Here is a 14,990-nt window from a genome sequence, read left to right on the forward strand (position 1 = left end):
TGCAAGACAATAAATACTTACTACTGGTCTAAGTCATTCAATTTGAAAGGAATTTGTCATGTAGCAATAGATAATTAATGCATGCCTCAAGCCTGCGTTCTTTTCTCCATATCTACACTGTCATTCAGGAGCTTCTGTAACTTTATCTTTTAATTAGTATCACTCAAAAATAGTTACTGAAATCAAAGCTATATACCCTATCAGGTCTCTGAGAAAAGCACCACCAGAACTGACATCTTACATCTATTTCTTGCCGGCATTGTTCTATTCTGGGACTCAGGTGTTGTTTGTTTTTTTTTTTAAGTTTATTCATTTTTAGAGAGACAGTGTGGGGGAGGGGCAGAGAGAGAGGGAGGGAGAGACAGAGAATCCCAAGCAGGCACCGAGCTGTCAGCGCGGAGCCCTACATGGAGCTCGAACTCACGAACTGGGAGATCATGACTTGAGCCAAAGAAAGCCAAGAGTCGGATGCTTAACCTACCGAGCCACCCAGGCCCCCCCCGGGACTAAGATTTTAGATACACAATTATTCTTGTTGATCTACCCCTTCACACAATAGGCAGCTAACAGGGTTCATTAAACCTGTGCCGGGGAATCTAGGAAACCATTTAGCCAGGTCTTTTAAAGGTGTGTTTGGGGCATATTTTGTTTAAAAAAATAAATAAATAAACATAACCGTGCTGAGATACTGCTACATGTCTATTAAAATGGCTAAGATAGGGGTGCCTGGGTGGCGCAGTCGGTTAAGCGTCCGACTTCAGCCAGGTCACGATCTCGGGGTCCGTGAGTTCGAGCCCCGCGTCAGGCTCTGGGCTGATGGCTCGAAGCCTGGAGCCTGTTTCCGATTCTGTGTCTCCCTCTCTCTCTGCCCCTCCCCCGTTCATGCTCTGTCTCTCTCTGTCCCAAAAATAAATAAAAAACGTTGAAAAAAAAAATGGCTAAGATAAAAAGTGTTGACAATATCAGGGTCTGGTGAGGATTCCGCTTCTGGGTATTTGCCCAGGGGAATTCAAAACTGTGTTCACGTCAAAACCTACAGTGAAAGTTTATAGCAGCTGCATGGTTATAGCCAGTACCGCCCCCAACTGGAAACAACCCGAAAGTCCTTCGACTACCGAATGGCGACACAAACTCGGATACGTCCACACAGTGGAATACAGTTCGGCAGCAAAAGTGAAAGAATCCTGAATGCTCCCAACAGCTTAGAGACCTCAAAGATAGCATGCGGAGTGAAAAGTCTCAAAGGGTTACACAGTCCGTGATTCCATTTATACGATGTTCTGGAAGACACCAAACAACAGTGACAGAGCAAAGATCAGTGTCAACGGTAGCTGGAGAAGCGGGAAGGTGAGTCCAAAGAGGCAACACTCGGGAATTTTTTGAACTGAATGACACAGTCCCTGTCCTGAGTGTGAGGGTCACGGTCGCCGCACACACTGGTGCACGTGGTAAAACTCACAGAACCGTACACCGAAGAAAAATCGCTTTTACTCAAACTTGATTTAAAAAAAAAAAAAATAGGGGCGCCTGGGTGGCTCAGTCGGTTAAGCGGCCGACTTCCGCTCAGGTCATGGTCTCACGGCTGGTGAGTTCAAACCCCACATCGGAGTCTGTGCTGATGGCTTGGAGCCTGGAACCTGCTTCAGATTCTGTGTTCCCCTCTCTCACTGCCCCTCCCCACTTGCACTCTTGTCTCTCTCTCTCAAAAATAAATATTAAAAAAAAAATGTTTTTAAATAGATGCACACATACTTTTCTTTTGAGGCAATTTCATTTCCTTTTTCACGTAAGAAGAAATACATCCTTCCTTAAATCACCTTCAGGGCCTAGGGTCGTCTTGATTTCCAAATCTTTATTTAAAAACAAACAAACACACAAACAAACAAAAAAACGCCGATCACAACGACTTTTACAAGCAAGTTATTTAGAATCCGTGATTTGTAGCTCAAGAGTCTACCTTCTTTCAAACAATTATCATTCATTATTTTCCTGTATAGCTGAGGGTCCCCTGGCCCCTGCCTTATGTCCCTATAAACATTCTTGCCTGGGAGCAAAAGACCTTTTAGACAAACACAGATAAAACCACACAGGTTCTCAATAAATGTCTGCTGGCGTGTATATGGTGAGGTTCACCCCTTAAGCCACAGATTAGCTGGATCTGTCTCCAGACTGTCCCAAAGGTATCCGACGGCTTCTGGGAAAAACGAGCTGCCCACTCTGAGCTGCACTCTGAGCATGAGGGTGACTGTCCGCGTAGCCCCCTCCTGTCCCGGTGCCCCATGCAGTTCACACCTCTTTCCAGTATCAAAAACGCCTCCATTTGGACAAATAACATACATGTGCTTCCCTTGAAGACAAGGGTTTTTGTCTGTTTTGTGCACTGATGTGAATGCAAGCATAGCCCCTACCTTATGAAAGGTGCTCAACAGATCTTTGTGAAAAGTAAGATCAGTTTTATTCTTCCTAAGTGGTGAAGACATTAGGAATTTAATCAGCTGTGATTTTCCAGATGCCTATGATCCTGTGATAAGACTTCCATTAATCCGTCAAAGAAAGGCTCTTTTGTAAGGACCTGGAAGATAAAAGGGAAGCCGCATCCACGGCCCCTGACCCCAGGAGCTAACTCTGGTGAAGAGTGGGGTTCACACAGCAGGGAAGAAGGCCTTACGCATCCATGTAAGATCCGTTATGCCCACGGGCACCACTGCCACTTGCCCTGGAAGGTCTCCACGTGCTTCCGTGTGCACCGTTCCAAAAGGTGTGTGCCAGTGGAATTCAGAATCGGGCACTGCTCTACTCGGGCATTTGAAAAATAGGCAAGACTTGGATGTTTCGCAAATGTTTTGCTGGGGGCTGACGAGGGCCGTGAAGAATCAGCACCTTCACTGAAGTGCTTCCGACCCACAATAGAGAAAAGTAGGCAGATAAAAATGCTCCTCGAGTTAGAAGAAAATAAAGCAGTAGGCACCCCTCCCATTTCAGCCTGGCCCCTACTCTGGGCCTTTCTCAACCTCCAGATACAGGCCAGTTACGCTACAAACTTGCCCTGAGCAAGCTCTACCCTCGTTTTTTCCCCCGCCCCAGAAGGTGCGTTCCGATACAAGCAAGAGCCTCGTGGGGATAATATATAAGGAGGGACACACGGCTTATGACACTCTTCACAAGGGATCATTAGGTTAGAGCTGCTGCTCCTGGGGCACAGACATCAACATCTATGTGCTCGTGAACTTCTGAGCTTCGCACAGCCCCGGGAGGAGGTGGGACAGAAGCTTCCCTTACATTTCTGCTGCTCCCGTCCCTGCTGGTCTCCTTCCACCCCCACCCCGGGAAGGTTTTTCTTCACTTCTCTCTTATTCTTGCCATAAATCCCATCCATCTGGAAAGGCTCATGCTGTCTGGGCACAATCTCACATCACCCAGTGCCCCCGCCCCTAGACGCACCCCCCCACCACAAGAGTGGTCCCTCCCGTCACCTAAACAAGAGTCCTTCCCTAGGAGGAGAGGTCGGAGGTTCACGCTCCGCTAGGCGATTCTTCACCATAGTGGGAGCAGTCTGAGCACCTCTTCCACGGGAACGGAAAACGCTCTAAGGTGTGATGAATTGTCAGGATGACTGGAGGACAGCTTGCATTTTAAGGCAAGAGCCATGGATGCTGGACTTCCTGCCCTTCCCCGCCCCCATCCCCAAACTGTCCTGCTCAAAACACCAGCAGAGAGGGTAACTGAAACATGAAGGCAATGCCGGCCAAAAAAACAGAGAGTCTGGACACTATGTGGGAAAGCCCACGGGGCCGACTCTGGACCCGGGTCTCTGTGCTTGAGACCGACGCACCTCCGCCCTTTCTGAGGTTGGTGCTGAGAACTAAGAAATACCCCTTTATTCTGCACCCTAAGGCTCAAGCTGGGCATCTGTCACTTGCAACAAAAGAGTCCTAGGGACCCTCCTACCATAGATTTATGTACACATGGTCACTGCAAGCAAAACAAACAAAAAATGACCGATATGGGCACCTGAGTGGCTCAGTGAGTTCAGAATCCGACTCTTGATTTCCACTCAGGTCACGATCCCAGGGTGGTAGGAGCGAGCCCCAAGAGGGGCTCTGCGCTGAGCATGGGGCCTGCTTAAGATTCTTTCTCTCTCCCCCGCCCCACCCCACCCCTCCCCTATGTGCACTGTCTCAAAAAATAAAGTTTTAAAAAAGTGACCACTAAAGGGCAATGTTAGTTACATTCTGTAGAACCGTGTAACAGTAACATCACAGAGGCATCGTTTTCATTTCAAAGAAAGCTCCATGTAGAAAACACTTAGTTTTAAGGGGGAAAAAGTGGCTTCTCAATGTGCATGCATCATTCTCTCAATTTTTTAATAAAAATGGACATTTGCACATATAGGTGATAATGCCGGAAATACACCAAATATTGCCAAAAGTTAAATGGAAATCAACCATTTTTTGATTTTCATAATCTTTAAATGGCAGGATTCCAAGGAATTTTTACTTTCTGTTTTATATGTGAGTACTTTTCTACTCCCGTCACAATAAACACACTACAAAGTGACCACTAAAATAAGTCAACAAAAACAGGCTTCTTTAAATTAAAGCTCCATTCATGGGGCGCCTGGGTGGCGCAGTCGGTTGAGCGTCTGACTTCAGCCAGGTCACGATCTCGCGGTCCGTGAGTTCGAGCCCCGCGTCAGGCTCTGGGCTGATGGCTCAGAGCCTGGAGCCTGTTTCCGATTCTGTGTCTCCCTCTCTCTCTGCCCCTCCCCCGTTCATGCTCTGTCTCTGTCCCAAAAATAAACGTTGAAAATAAATAAATTAATTAATTAATTAATTAATTAAAGCTCCATTCAAATGCCACCTCTTCCAATCAGAATCCACTATCTTACTGTCCTGAACACTTCCACCATTACTATACCTTGTGCAAGGTTCTTATATTTCACCTTTTATTATAATTACCTAGACTTTTCCCTCATGCCCCTGGATGTCATACTCCAAGAGTAAGGACTGAGGCCTATTTTTGTGTCACCAATGGTAACTAGTATATTCAACAAAGATACTCATAAATATCCCTTGACTTGACAGGCCCTTACATAAACTAAAGTAAAAATAAAACGGCCCAGTGAATAATGAAATTACCCTGGTCAGTTGGCCACCATCATAGTAAGGGGAGGGTGGAGGGGCTGATCAGATTTCTTTTTAAAAGTTGAATCAATTAGGGGCGCCTGGGTGGCTCAGTCGGTTGAGCGTCCAACTTTGGCTCAGGTCATGATCTCGTGGTCCGTGGGTTCGAGCCCCACGTCGGGCTCTGTGCTGACAGCTCAGAGCCTGGAGCCTGTTTCAGATTCTGTGTCTCCCTCTTTCTCTGGCCCTCCCCTGTTCATGCTCTGTCTCTCTCTGTCTCAAAAATAAATAAATGTTAAAAAAAAAAAAAAGTTGAATCAATTAAATGAAAATAGAAATATTATTGCTCCCTGTTCTGCATTTTGCTCATCTGGATAGTTTACATTCAATTTATTTGTTTAATATGAAGGGTATTATGAAATCATTTAACTTTTCCTTACAAATATTTGTGTCTAACTTTTCCATTTGGTAAACCTCTGGTTTACCCAAATCCTGACATTTTCAACTAGCTTGCTCCACTAATAACATTGGCCCCCAATAAGACCCAATACCAGAGAACCAAAAGCTCTGGTAAGATTATAAAGGAAGATATTAATCTCTGATTAATGATGTCCTCACAAATCTCCTAAGCGGTATTGTACGTGCAGAGAAATGCCATTCTAGGGTGACAAAAACGGCCGGTGCTGCCATCATTGTTTCTTAAAGAAATGTTATTCTCAAGCGTGTCCTGTAATCCAAACTGCCAAATGATCAATTCTAAACAAGTGTCCTACAAGGCCACCTTAAAAGCAAAGGCAAAATTCATGCTGATTTAGCTGCAAGATTTACACACAATATCAAATACCTAAAGTCCCGAAATAGAGTTTATCTCTCACAGAGATTTGATATGACCACGAAGTCACTCTCCACATAATCAATAGAGAGAAACATGTTTTGTCACAGATAACGGTACATGGCAAAAGAAAGATAAGGTCTTCCAACTGATGTGCCAGTCAAGAAGCTTTGGATGGCAGTAACAGAGTTAGAAAGTAAGTAAAATGATCATTTAGGACACGAAGCCATGTTGGTATTATTTAGTATACAAAATTCACTATTCTTCGGTATACTCAGCTCCAGGGGCAGGAAGATCAATGACTCAATGACACCCACAAGGACTCCGGTCCCAGGGCATCTGGGTGGTTCGGTGGGTTAAGTGGCCGACTCTTGATTTCAGCTCAGGTCATGATCTTACAGTCGTGAGACTGAGTCCCACATCAGGCTCATACAGGGCATGCAGGCTGCTTAAGATTCTCTCTCCCTCTGCCCCTATGCCTCACTGAGCCGTGTGCTCACACTTTTCTCTCCCTCCCTCCCTCCCTCCCTCAAAAAAAAAAAAAAAAAGTCTCTGGTTCCATCTTTCAGCTCCATCACCCTCTTGCCTTCATCCCAAGGTGAACCACAATATGGCTGCTGTGGTTCCAGGCATCACATTCAGTCTAGTCTTTGGGTCTCTTTTTAAGAGCACAGAAACGTTCCCCAGAACCCCCTTCCTAGACCTCCCAGATGTTGGGGTCTTCTGGGAAGGGTCTGGCCTGATGACGAAAGGAGCCTGAAGAAGCCTGTGCCATTACCGACCTGCCAACAAACGTGGGAGACGACATAGCTGCGGCAGCCATGAGTCATAACAGCTAATCAGGAGGCAACAGTCTGATTAACTGCTCGGCAGCAAGCCTAAGTACAAAGAGCAACATGCTGGGGATGGCGGGGTGGACAGACAGAAAGAACCTGGGTCCCCGATGACACTGTGAGCTGAGACACCCAAGTGGGAACCCCTTACTATTACTTGAGGCAACAAAAGGTTTGATGGTTGGTTAGCCAGACATTGTACCATTTTAAGATGAAAATACTCTTAGAGATGCCCTTGAAGTTTGAGGGAAAGAGCACCAGTAACTTGCCCCACATCACAAACATGGCCAGCGTGGAAGGGCAGGTCTATCGGGTCCCGGGGCCTCCGCTCCCAACTCCTGCCACCTCTGACACCTCCCGTATCGTCAAATGTCACAGGGTGCTCGCCACACGCATTTTAGTTCGGATCAACCAAGATTTACTTACGTTCTCTGGGCAGGAGAAACAAAAATTAGCAACACATACTTTCCGACCCTAATAACGCTTATTATTTGGGTCAGAAAATGAGAAAACACAGACGGCAAGATACAATTCCTGCCAAGATAAGGGAAACTAAAGGCATTTCATAACCACCCACATGTGCCGCTCTGACCTCTTTTTAACGTGTTACATCTTGGGGCGCCAGGTGGCTCCGTCAGTTAAGCATCCAACCCTTGGTTTCAGCTCAGGTCATGATCTCATGGTTCGTGGGACAGGGCCCACATGGGGCTCTGTGCTGACAGTGTAATGCCTGCTCGGGGTTCTCCCTTTCTGCCCCACTCATGCATGCTCCCTCGCTCGCGCTCTCTCTCTCTCTCAAAATAAATAAACCTTAAAACATTAAAATTAAATAAAATGGTGCTCGCTTCAGCAGCACATATAATAAAATTAAATAAAATGTTACACCTTGCTATTACCCAAGGCTTCCTTTTCGTACCGCTTTCAAAAATATTTCATTCCCATCATCTTTCTGTGTGCCGAAAAACAAATACAACTCCAGTTTGAATTTTAAAAATCGACTTATTTGATCATAATCTCAAACATAATTATTTCCTCATGTTTTCAAAACAAGCAGGTATTTTCTCTCTCATTTTTAAGCCTCTTCAACTCCGTTTTAGGGAGGAAGAAACAAAACTGCTCCTTTACCCTCAAAAATGGAAGCTGACCACTTGAACAGAGCAATACCAGTAAGCCTTACAAATAAAAACGTGTTATTTTTCCAAAACTGAGTAAATTCCCTGGCCTTTGATAAGTTCAATAGTTACGCCATGTATATAATACTTTGCCAATAATTTTTGCTTTTCAAGAGATACCATCAAAAAATAGAGGGGCGCCTGGGTGGCGCAGTCGGTTAAGCGTCCGACTTCAGCCAGGTCACGATCTCGCGGTCCGTGAGTTCAAGCCCCGCGTCGGGCTCTGGGCTGATGGCTCAGAGCCTGGAGCCTGTTTCCAATTCTGTGTCTCCCTCTCTCTCTGCCCCTCCCCCGTTCATGCTCTGTCTCTCTCTGTCGCAAAAATAAATAAACGTTGGAAAAAAAAAATTAAAAAAAAATAGAAAGGTTAAAAAATAGACTGGTGAAAATATTCACAACACACAGATCTAACAGAGAACTCATATCCAGAATATATAAAGAATCCCCACAATGAGACAAGATGACATTGAGTACGTGCAGTTTATTGTATGTTGATCGTACTCCAAAGCTATATAAAATGATCGGACAAAAACATAATTAAAAATACAAAAGATTTAATACACAAAGGAAGATATGCAAACGGCCAATAAGCGCATGGAAAGCAACCACTGGCCATCAGGGAAATCTAGAATGAAATCCCTATGACACACTGTGACATACCCACCAGAATGGCTAAAATGAAAAAGAATGAATTTCCAGTGTTACTGAGGATTACAGTAACTGGAATGCTCAGATGTCATCGGTGAGAATGTGAAATGGTGCAAATACCTGGGAAAACAAATGGTAGCTTCTGATAAAGTGAAGCGTATACTTATTATAAGACCCAGCAAAAGAATTAAAAACAGATCTCCACACAAAGACTTGTTCGCAAGAGTGCACAGCAGCTTCATGCATCAGAGCCCAAAGCAAACGGCCAGAGCGGCCAAAGGCGAAGGAACAAAGGGTGGCGGAACGGACCTTGAAATGGTACCGGGAGATAGAAAGAAAGATACTGGTGAGAGGCTGGGAGGGAGGAGTAGAGAAAGGGAAGAAGGGGAGAGCGGGGAGGAGCAGGAGGAGGAGAGGAAGGGGCAATCAAAGTCAAGGAGAAAAGAAATTATACCCAGACATAGTGAAGGTGCAGAACTCCAAGGAACCTTAAAGCAGCCGGGGCGCCTGGGTCGCTCAGTGGGTCGACTCTTGATTTAGGCTGAGGTCATGATCTCACAGTTTATGAGTTCACGTCGGGCTCTGTGCTGGCAGGACGGAGCCTGCTTGGGATTCTCTCTCCCTCTCTCTCTCTCTCTCTCTCTCTCTCTGCCCCTCCCCAGCTCATGTGCACGCGCGCTCTCTCTCTCTCTCTCTCTGTCTCAAAATAAATAAATAAGCTTAAAAAAAAAAAGTCAGCGGACAGAAAAGACAGACTACTCACAAGCAACAACCAGCCCAGAGGCTGATACTGCAGCTGCCACAAAGGAACCAGAAGGGAGCTGATTAATACAACGTCAATCTGGAATCGCGCACCCAGGGCGTTTATCATTCCAGAACAAAGATACTTAAAGGCACACAAAAACGGAGGTTACCACCAAACAGATGCTCACTAATGAAGCCTCTAGAAAATAGATGCCAAGGAAGAAGGAAAATTCTTGGAGAAGCTAGCTTTTCAGAGAAGTTTTACTTTCTTCTTCATGATTTTAGACCTAAGTTTCTTCTTAATGAGACTGTAACTTTTTACAATATGACCCAGCTTTCAAGGTTAATCACAATTGTTAAATTCGAACAAAATGGAAACAAGATCAAATATCATATCGTCAAATTCCCGGAACAGCAACCTTAAAAACTTTAAAGACTAACTGTAAAGGACATGAAAATCTAGGTTTATTCATTCACAGCCAGTTATCTACCAAGGGATTGCTATGTGCTAGGCATATACTAGATCCTGAGTTAACAGGATGAGAACAAAAAATGAAAATCACCATATTCCTGGATTTGTAAGTCTTCCTGTATGAGATACTTTTATGGAAAGCCGAAGTCTGTGTGTAGAGTGGCGTTCCTCTTGTGGCAAGAAATATTAGCATAATAGAGTTAAAAGCAATCTGGTTTGGCTGGTGGCTCCTTTGTTTGAAAATGTATGCACAAATATGACAATTTTTCACATGAAATTAATTCAGTGTAAATGATGAATTCTCACATCATTTATTTGCCAATCTTACAGTTTGTCTATTATTTCCGTCCCATGTTAAAATAAGAAAACTGCCAATGCCTAGCCTGCACTGGGCATGCACTCAGTTTTAGTCACATTGTCTTTGATGGTCCCTGGCTTATTTCAGAGATATCAAAAGCTTAGAGCACCATATTTAATATCTATCAAGTGCCCACTTTTGCTTCAAGTATCCACTTGGCAAAACATTTTTTAACTGCCTTCAACCAGGACTAGGGCAGCCGAAAAAAGCCAGCTTCTCCACTTTAAAATAAACATTTTCCGGGGGCTTCTTGATTAAAAACAAAGGCAGCATTTGGCATAAAAAGACTGGTGAAATCAGTATTTCAAGTAATTTGAATGGAAACATTTGGGCTCTGATCTTCCTGGACATGTGGAAATGGTTAACGCGGTAACCTGGAGGAAAACAGAGGCCGTAGCAGAAACTCTACCCATTAAAAAGCAAGAAAAAGAACTTGACCTCCCGCTTCCCATTCAATAGCCAGGCTTGAAGAGCCTGGCCTTTCCATCGAAGGTACCCAAGAAAAGGAGAGGGCAGCCATGGGACCTAAAAGCCTGCCCCTTCCCCTCCCAGCCAACACCTAGAATGCCTGTGCACCCAAAGTGGAAAGGACTCAAGCCGGCAACCGTATCTGGGGGATCACAGGAGCACCTCTCTTTTCTGTAGCATTTTCTCTTATGGGGGCCAGGGCATTTCTCAAAAAGCTTAGGCAGTTCTCTGCAATAAGCAAGCCCAGTCATAAAGGGTGTGTTTCAAACGCCAGTTCCACTGGCCCAATACCTACAAATCCACAGAACTTGCCCCACCCTCCGGGAAAAGTCACAATGTCTTTCCTAAAGGGTGTTCAGCACACAAAGACTGGGCTCTTGCCTTTTCTCCAATGTTCTCTAACCTCTTCCAGGATGGAAAAAGCTTCTCTCTTTCGATGGACGTTATCCCAAGCACCCTTCTTAAAAAGCTGTATCGTTTTTCCAAACGAATTAAGCTCTGCTATGTGCATCGAGTATTAGAGGACAAATTCCACTTTTTAAGAAACGAACCCCTTTTTTTTTTTAATTTTTTTTTTTTTAACGTTTATTTATTTTTGAGACAGAGACAGAGCATGAACAGGGGAGGGGCAAAGAGAGAGGGAGACACAGAATTGGAAGCAGGCTCCAGGCTCTGAGCCATCAGCCCAGAGCCCGACGCGGGGCTCGAACTCACAGACTGCGAGATGGTGACCTGAGTTGAAGTCGGACGCCCAACCGACTGAGCCACCCAGGTGCCCCAGAAACGAACCCCTTTGATCCTGTATTAATTCTTAACTTTCTTCAGACAGTTTCTGTAACGAAATACAAAACAAAAACATTCACCCAGCTTTCTTTTAGTCTCAAAATAATTATAAACTAAATGCAACCCACCAGAGGAGAATTGTCTAGGATAGATTTTTCAATCTCCTTTTGGTAAATTTGGCTACAGAGTAGTGTTACTGTTCTATTATGACCCAAGGAATTAAATCCCTACACAAATTCCAGGAAGAGACTATCAATGTGAAAAGGGGCATTATAAACCCAACTCCAGGATTTCCCTAGGGACAGACTCCTTAACGCAAAACCACACACCGACTCACAAGGGTTGTGCCACAGAATCTGTGACCCTATGGGGCACAACTACATCATCCCCAACTATTTCAAGTTTCCTGTCCGCCTCAAAGAAACAAGAGATTCTGGGAAGCCCTGGGGTAAGGGAGGCATCAACTCAGCATCTCTACCAACCAACATTTCGCCCAGTGAGCCAGCCACTGGCCAATAATGTCTATTTATTTTACCCAGAGGCAGATCTATTAGCCAGACATTCTAAAAACACAAACGTTTTGTTGTGCTTGGAGGAACTCCAATATTGATGCCTTGCTGCAGAACGATGCTGCGGGAATATAAAGTGAGCCATGTGGATGCTGAACCCACATAGGAAGCCATCCTCAGAAACTGTCACACCAGAAGACCAACCCTTTGGAAAGGCCAAGGGGTAAGCCCCCAGCCAGAAGGCTGTGGAATGAGGGAAGAAAGCCAAAGCTAGGAGATATCAGAAAGGCCCACCCCATGGGAACAACGAGGGCAATTTTTAAGGCAACTCCCTCAAAGCTCTCAGCACCAAAAAGGCCTTTCCCCTCCTCTTCTTTTTCGACTGAATGAAAGAGCGAGACAATGCTAAAGGACGTTCTGACATGGGTTTGGCAAAGTCACCACGTGCAAAACACATTAAAGTAACCCATGGGGGGGTTGGCTCTCCCAAGACCGCCGGCCGGGTGAGGGGGGCCGGGGGTCCACAAAAGTCATGGCTCAGGGGGAATCCGGGAAACAGGGCAGGGCCGGCGGCGGAGCAAATCAAACCTGGGAAGCTAACAGTGAAGGCATTAACAACAATAATAAAATGAAACAGCCAGAGGCCACCATGGTACTCCAGAAGGCTGAGACAGGCTGAGACCGCTAAACTCCTCCGGATGAGAGGCGATCTCTCCACAGCTCAGGGAGCTGACCTGGTAGCAGCGTCCTCGATTCTTTTGTAAGCCTCACCTCCCTCCTTTCTGGGGTCCTGCACCGATCCCGGCAGTAGCGGGGCCCCAACTGCCAGGAACGAAATCCAGAACGGTGACGGGGAACTCATCCCCCCCCCACCCTCCTCAAATAACACACACACACACACACACACACACACACACACACACACTCTCTCTCTCTCTCTCTCTCTCTCTCTCTCTCTCTCTCTCTCTCTCAAGGGTCTGGCCAGATCACACAGCTAAAGTTTCCGGAACTTAAATCGTAAAACCACAATCAGAAGTTGTTGTTTTAAAATGCTCACCACAAAAATCTGTGTCCTTTGCTGGAAAGAAAAAAAAAAAAAAAAAACTTTGCTCTCCGTAAAGGCGGTAAAGAGAGACAAAATCTAACTTAAGCGGAGGGTGTGTTCCTCTTTGTCACCTACCCGGGTGCTCGCGCCGCGCGTGGGCGAGCGGCAGGCACCCGGCAGCGCCGCGGCACCCGAGCCAGTGGCCACCTCCCCGGCCCGCGATCCGCCTCTGGGGCCAAGACTGCGGCCCGAGGTCCGGAAGCGGCGTCCGGCGCTGTCACTGTGCCGGGTGGTGGGATGGAAGGAAGCGGGGGGGGAAGGGCACAGCGGGGTGGGGGAGGCGAGGGGGAGCCGCGCGCACAGCCGCGCAGCCCGAGTCCGCGGAGGTGAGAGAAAGGTGCAAAGGGCGGCCCGGAGCCCTGAGGCCCCCGAGCTCCTGCTATTGTTGCCGGGGCTGCCGAGGGCCCGATCCCACCCGCCGCCCGCCTCCTCCGGGCAGGACCCCGCGGGCACTCAACCCGCCTCCACCCGCGCCCCCCCGGCGGGTGGGCCCCGAGAGCCCGGACTCGCACAAGTTGCCGCCCGCCCGCCCCGCCGCGGTCATTGTTCGCCCCGCGCCTCCTACCTCCACGGCGCCGGCGGCTCCGGCTCCCACTCCGGGCCTCCGGGCTCAGCAGCTCCGAGCCCCTGGCTGCCGAGGGCGCGGCGGCTCCGGGCTGCGCGTGCAGCGGGGGCGCTCGGCTATTAATACCCGCGGGCGGCGGCTGCGCGGGAGCGCGAGCGGGGCTGGCGGTGGCCGGCCGAGGTCCGAGCCATCAAAGGTGGCGCGGGGCGGAGGGGAGGGCGGAGCAGGCGGGGTGGGTGGGGAGCGGGCTCAGGGTCGCCATGGCCGCCTCGACGCCCGGCCGAGTGCCACTCGCGCGGGGAGGAGCGGCGCAAAGCGGGCGGCGGCCGCGTCTCCGCCCCGCGCTCCAGCCGAGCGCCCGCAGCCCTGCGCCCGCGCGGGACCCGCCGCCTCCGAGGCCGGCGAGCGGGAAGTGAAGGCGATCGCGCCCCTCCCCGGGCCTGGGCCGGCCCCTCGGCGGCGGGGGGAGCTTGGGCGCCGCGCAGCCGGAGCCGCGGGGACAGCGGGAGAGCCACAGCCCCCTCCAGCGTCCGGGCCGGCGACCTGCGCGCCAGCGTGCCCCGCCCCGCTCCGCCCTGGGGGGCAGGTGCGCCAGGGGGCGGCGGGGGGCGGGGGGGGCACCAGCGCGGAGAGCCCTCCCGGACCCCGAGAGCCCACCTCGGATCTGTGCCTTACTTGGTCCTACAGCCAGAACCCGAGTCTGTGCGCTGCGCCACCGAACCCAGCGCAGGAAGCGCTGAGGAGAGCGCTGCGCCACCAGGGACACGCCAATCCTGCTGCTGTGGTTGAAAGCGATCTAAGGAGAGCGGGAGACGAGCGCACCGGCTTAACCAGGAGCTGCTGCAGGGCGGTCGGCGGCGCGGACTCTGCAACTCACTGGCTGAGGTCATGCAAGGGGGTGCCTGTGTGCCCACCTAGGACTTTACGTTGTCGCGCGGGAAGCGGCGATTTGCAGGGACCCACGAGCACCTTCCCCTCCCAAGCCACACGAGCGGGCTTCCGGCACCACCCTGGGCTGCGAGCGACTTAATCCCGAAGGGGCGGTTGCCACCTCCCCCCGCCACGGCCCAGTGTTTTCCACCCAGGCGATTCCCAGTACAGTCCCCACCTCCCCACCCCCCACTTGCCCCACCTCCAGGAACAGGAGCAACGCCCAGCGGGGGAGAGGAGTGAAATAGGTTGGGAGCTGGTTTGCGGAATTTAATGGGGGAGGGAGTAAGATGGCTTGAGGAGGCAGGGACCTAGGGCGGGGGACACAGTTACTGTCCCCACCCTCCAGCAAGGAGCCCCCGCTTCACCGTCTCCATCTCCCCCTTCCCGAGCCCCTCGTGCAGCCTTTATCTCGCTGTAGACTTTCTACTCGTGGAGGAGAAAGGGC

General features: G+C 48.9%; 1 protein-coding gene across 4 annotated transcripts in view; it reads right to left on the minus strand.

Annotated features, from left to right (window-relative positions):
• The window catches only part of FARP1 (FERM, ARH/RhoGEF and pleckstrin domain protein 1), a 295,229-nt gene extending 280,595 nt beyond the window's left edge, over nucleotides 1-14,634 (minus strand). Inside the window, exon 1 of one of the 4 annotated variants that reach the window (XM_086709189.1) lies at nucleotides 14,527-14,634. The gene's annotated coding sequence lies outside the window, so the exon portion shown is untranslated. Of the gene's footprint in view, nucleotides 1-13,612; nucleotides 14,004-14,287; nucleotides 14,438-14,526 lie in introns of those variants that run through there. The other 3 variants (XM_086709180.1, XM_086709199.1, XM_086709177.1) reach the window with 3 other exon arrangements.
• Between the last annotated feature and the right edge of the window lie 356 nt (nucleotides 14,635-14,990).

This window comes from Puma concolor, chromosome A1, assembly GCF_028749965.1.
Source record: "Puma concolor isolate L17-30 chromosome A1, mPumCon1.1.hap2, whole genome shotgun sequence".
Lineage (NCBI taxonomy): Eukaryota > Metazoa > Chordata > Mammalia > Carnivora > Felidae > Puma > Puma concolor.